Source organism: Salmo salar, chromosome ssa29 (assembly GCF_905237065.1).
Source record: "Salmo salar chromosome ssa29, Ssal_v3.1, whole genome shotgun sequence".
Classification (NCBI taxonomy): domain Eukaryota; kingdom Metazoa; phylum Chordata; class Actinopteri; order Salmoniformes; family Salmonidae; genus Salmo; species Salmo salar.
In genome coordinates this window covers 31,080,453-31,086,452 of record NC_059470.1, presented here as the reverse complement: position 1 = coordinate 31,086,452, position 6,000 = coordinate 31,080,453, and positions in this window count along the sequence as shown.

Sequence of the window (6,000 nt, the reverse complement as noted above, 5' to 3'; positions counted from 1 at the left end):
TTCTGGCTGTGCCGGGTGGAGATTATAACAGAACATGGCCAAGATGTTCAAATGTTCATAAATGACCAGCAGGGTCAAATAATAATAATCACAGTAGTTGTCGAGGGTGCAACAAGTCAGTATCTCAAGAGTAAATGTCAGTTGGCTTTTCATAGCCGATCATTGAGAGTATCTCTACCGCTCCTGCAGTCTCTAGAGAGATGAAAACAGCAGGTCTGGGACAGGTAGCACGTGCGTTGAACAGGTCAGGGTTCCATAGCCACAGGCAGAACAGTTGAAACTGGAGCAGCAGCACAGCCAGGTGGACTGGGGACAGCAAGGAGTCATCATGCCAGGTTGTCCTGAGGCATGGTCCTAGGGCTCAGGTCCTCCGAGAGAGAGAAAGAAAGAAAGAGAGAAAGAAAGAGAATTAGAGAGAGCATACTTAAATTCACACAGGACACCGGATAAGACAGGAGAAATACTCCAGATATAACAGACTGACCCTAGCCCCCCGACACATAAACTACTGATTTGATTTGATTTTGATTTACACAGCTACATACATATGCCAAGGTGGCATGGCATAGCCCAAAGAAGCATGTGCATTAGACCTATAGCCCCTGTTGCTTCCACAGCTTGCTTAAATACAATAACGGCTATATTTTCTTAAACCTCATAACAGGAAAGTATCTCAGTGATATAAAAAAACGTAGATATAATAACGTATTTGATTCCGTACACGGATTGATCGTATTTCCAGTAGTACAGTATATTTCCAATCCAAACTGCATCAACACTGAGCCTTTCATCCAAAGCAAAATATCGACATTTAATCTCCATCTTTACCATCTCAATTTAAATGTTTACTTTGTTTGTTTTGCTTTTTATGAGCTTTAAGATTATTTTCTGTAATGAAAAGCACTAAATAAGTTACATATATTATTATTATTGACCTTCACTATTGATATAAATCAATACAGAAACACAATAACAATCAATGTAATATTAGTTAAATACAGTGGTAATGTCACGGCTGTTCAAATGATCGGACCAAAGCGCAGCGTGTTCGTAGTTCCACATCTTTATTAACCGTGAAACTAAATGCAATACACCAAACACTTGAAATAACAAAACAACAAACCATGACGCAGAGAGGAAAACACACTACTCAAAAATGAACAACCCACAAAACCAAAAAGGAAAACCCCCTACATAAATATGATCTCCAAGTAGAGACAACGAGAACCGGCTGCCTCTAATTGGAGATCATCCCAATGTCGTGTCTTTGGCTATGCCGGATTAAGTGATATGACATGCTAACCTATAAAATTCTTTCTCTGTAATTAATATTACCTGATTAAGCTAATCATGTAAATGTAATTAACTAGAAAGTCGGGGCACCACGGAAGAACGTTTATAGAGCCGTTATCTTCCGAATAAACTCTTAAAATACTTAGTAATCTTTTACATCGATAGCAGTCAATATTAACCCTTATCTTATTTTCAGTCTCATAATGAAAGTTGTAAATTCTTGGCTATCTTCACGAACCCTGGCTAACAAGTTGAATCAGCAATACAAAATTGGGTTTAATTATTTATTTACTAAATACCTAAACTAATCACACAGAATTACAAATACACAGAATACAAATGATGTCATACAGAAAACATCCCTGGTGGACGGAACCTGTATGAAAGCTGGTTACACAAAGGAAAGGGGGTTGGGCTTGAATGAAAGAGCGGGAAGACTTAGGAACAAAGAAACAGCAGCTATGCTATCGTAAATACATTATCTTATGCATTCTAAATTACCGCCCATTTGGAAAAGGAAAATGCAATAAATATTTACTCTCAGCTGTGCTTTGGTATATTGGTCGTAGATGCTGGCCGGGTTGGCCAACAGATCTTCCTGTCCTCGGAAGAATGTCTCTGGTGGTAAATTGGATACGTGGTGGTATCTTCGTCTGTTCGTTGTTAGACTGGATCCGTCGTCCGTCCTTTCCTAGCCCACGTCTACAGCGGCCGCTGCTAACTCAACGGCTAGGAAGTGTCACTTCTGTAGTGAATAAGCTCAAAGTTCATACCATTCGCCACCAAAGCTCACGCCGAGGTTGGCTTAGTTCTGTACTTGACGTGTGTCCTTCTAACGTAGAGGCTGCAGACCTCACGTACTGGAACATGTGGTTATCTTTTCATCAAAGGCTTATATAGTGGAGAGGGGGAAGGATGTGTTTCATCGTTTATAACCCCTGTCTCTTCACAGGGGTGGGCCACTGATCAAGCAGGGCACTTTCCTTATGAAAACCCAATTCTCTCATTTGGAAGCTAAAATTACATTTAATCTCCTAACAAACAATTTCAATATCAAACATTTCAATTGCATAACAATTCCATGTGACTCTGATAACTAGAGGGTGTATACTTTCTCAGGTACAGTTTATGTCGTCCTGTCATCAGTCATAATGTCTCAGATGACAACCGAACTGACATCCATACTCATTACGTTCCAAAGCATACTTACAACTGGTTTTATTACCAAAATATGGTTCCTTTCCCCATTTGTTTGATGTTCCCAGACTCTCTATATTTAACCGGACAGCAGTCCTTCAGGACAGCAGTCCTTCAGTAGGGTCAGAGAGGGGAAGGGAGAAAGGTATTTATGGGGGGGTCATAAACCTTACCCACAGGCCAACGTCATGACACCAATAACCCAACATAGAAATAGAAATCTAGAAAACCCACATAGAAACAGAAAACAAGAAAACCACCCAAAACACCCCCTGTCACGCCCTGACCACTCTACTATAGAAAATGACCTCTTATTCTGTTACCTGTCAGGACGTGACAGGTAATAAAATGCTCTGGCAGAAAGGATGGAAATCTCTCTATGGCTCTGGACCCAGTTTCCCAAAAGTATTTTAAGGCTCAATGGTTCTAACGATGAATTTAGCCTTAAGATGCTTTTGGGAAACCGGGCTCCAGTCTACTCCAATGAAGTCACACCAATAACCGCGTACCTCTGGACAAGGATTCCGCTTGGCAGAGCGGATCAGAACCAGGAGCTAACAGTGAGTATCAAATGTTTGTTAGACTGAGCTAAACAACAACAACAAATACTTGCCACCGGCTTTCTGAATAAATGTAGGCTACGTAGGTAACTGCCACCTCTCTGTTTCCTACAGAGGTGTAGTGAGTTAATATTGACAAACGCTAAAACAAATGGACCATTAATTGTCTATGCAGAGGTTTAAATAGCATGTTACACAGTATCAATGAATCTAATCCATATCAGGAACACAGGCAGATAAGGAACACAGGCAGATAAACAATAAATATACAATATATATTCAGGCAACAATGTTTTAGTCCAGGCTCCCCCCCCCCCAAAATAAAAAAATACATATAAAATGTATTTAGTCGCAGTGTTTTCATAATTTTTCTTTAATTCACAAAAGGCGGAATTTATCTCACTGGAGAAAGCATCCAAGTGAGCGAAACAGCACCCCCCTTTCTCTGTAAGTGTAGGCCATCTATGTGATGCAGTCTGGTCAAAAAGAGTATGAAATTGTTGCCACCTGTAGAATTGAACGCAAGGGAAGCCAGTAAGCATTTGGCCTCCTTTGATAAAAAAAGTATAAAATAATAGCCAATCAGCAAGTGAGCTTATCTGAGTGAGCTCAACTGTGAATGGCCCTGGTGCACCAAAAAAAAGTTTAAAGGGAAGCCAGTTTGGATTTGACTTCACTCCTATCATATTGCATCGAGATAAATATGTAAATGACAGAAACAACTTGAATTGTTGCATCTCGTTGTGTTGTTTTCCTCCGGCAGCTAATAAGAAAGCTACATTTGTCCTTTCCTAAATTAGCAATGGATGGGGATAGGGATTTGGACTTGTGGTTTCACTTAATTTTCCGTACTGGTCAATGTTTATAACGGTGATTCTGATTCAACCATAAATTCATACATTGTTGTGCCCCTCGACTGAGAGGATGGAAGTTCAACATGTAGCTAGATGTAGAAGGCTAATGTTAACTAGTGTTGGGTTCTGAGAATATGAAATATACTTATACATGTCACCGAGGGAGTGCTGAGGTTTAAAGGGTCTACACCCGAAGTTAATGGTTATCTGTAGGAGGACGTTATATAGTAAGCTTGGAATGTGTTGAGTGCAGGGAAGCGATCAGATGTGGCAGGCATTGATAAGGGGAGAGAGCCATGGATTAGTGATGAAGGGTCAGGTTAGGTCACGTTAAGGGAGAAAGAAAAGTTTATGACCCATGTTATTTAGTGTCCTGCCGAGCAGTAAAGATACAATGTTTGTACAGATGTGTAGGAGACTCAGCCTAGGAGGAAGGGTTAAATATCACTGCTTGTGTGAAAATGTTTTTGTTTAATGCAGCTGTATTGATCCAATGGGAAGAATAAACTTGGTTGAGCTTACACTTTTCGTGATTTCCGGTCACAACTTGTAGACTTGTTTCCGTGCTGCTGTGCAGTTTGTTGCTAACGTTACTTTGCTACCTGACAACTTTACGGTTTTTACTTTTTAATTACCGTTTTATATTTAACATTTTTTCCTCACTTGTCTTTTTTCATTAAACTTTTTCACCCCGGATGCTTTATCTGGACGTGGTTCGTCAGGACCTCCACCAGCCAAAGCTAAGTAGTAACATTAACATTATTCCATCTAAATGCAGTCGATGTACTCATAATATACAGGGGTGCTCTCATCTTATCTACAAACATAGACAGGGCTCTAACTCCCCTAGCTCCACAATTAGATAGGGTGCGGGCCAGGCAGCAGGCTGTTAGCCAGCCTGCCAGCTTAGTGGAGTCTGCCACTAGCACAGTCAGTGTAGTCAGCTCAGCTATTCCCATTGTCTGTGCCTCGATCTAGGTTGGGAAAGACTAAACATGGCGGTGTTCGCCTTAGCAATCTCACTGGAATAAAGACCTCCGCCATTCCTGTCATTATTGAAAGAGATTGTGATATCTCACATCTTAAAATAGGGCTACTTAATGTTAGATCCCTCACTTCCAAGGCAGTTATAGTCAATGAGCTAATCACTGATCATAATCTTGATGTGATTGGCCTGACTGAAACATGGCTTAAGCCTGATGAATTTACTGTGTTAAATGATGCCTATCCTCCTGATTACACTAGTGACCATATCCCCCGCGCATCCCGCAAAGGTGGAGGTGTTGCTAACATTTACAATAGCAAATTTCAATTTACACAACAAACAAAACGGCTGCGTTTTCGCATTTTGAGCTTCTAGTCATGAAATCTATGCAGCCTACTCAATCACTTTTTATAGCTACTGTTTATAGGCCTCCTGGGCCATATACAGCATTCCTCACTGAGTTCCCTGAATTTCTATCGGATCTTGTAGTCATGGCAGATAATTTTCAACATTTTGGTGACTTTAATATTCACATGGAAAAGTCCACAGACCCACTCCAAAAGGCTTTCGGAGCCATCATCGACTCACTGAGTTTTGTCCAACATGTCTCCGGACCTACTCACTGACCGTCATACTCTGGACTTAGTTTTGTCCCGTGGAATAAGTGTTGTGGATCTTAATGTTTTTCCTCATAATCCTGGACTATCGGATCACTATTTTATTACGTTTGCAATCGCAACAAATAATCTGCTCAGACCCCAACCAAGGATCATCAAAAGCCGTGCTATAAATTCTCGGACAACCCAGATTCCTAGATGACCATCCAGACTCCCTCCACCTACCCAAGGACGTCAGAGTACAAAAATCAGTTAACCACCTAACTGTGGAACTCAATGTAACCTTGCGTAATACCCTAGATGCAGTCGCACCCCTAAAAAACGTCATAAGAAACTAGCTTCCTGGTATACAGAAAATACCCGAGCCCTGATGCAAGCTTCCAGAAAATTGGTACGGAAATGGAGCTACACCAAACTGGAAGTCTTCCGACAAGCTTGGAAAGACAGTACCGTGCAGTATCAAAGAGCCCTCACTGCTGCTCGATCATCCTATT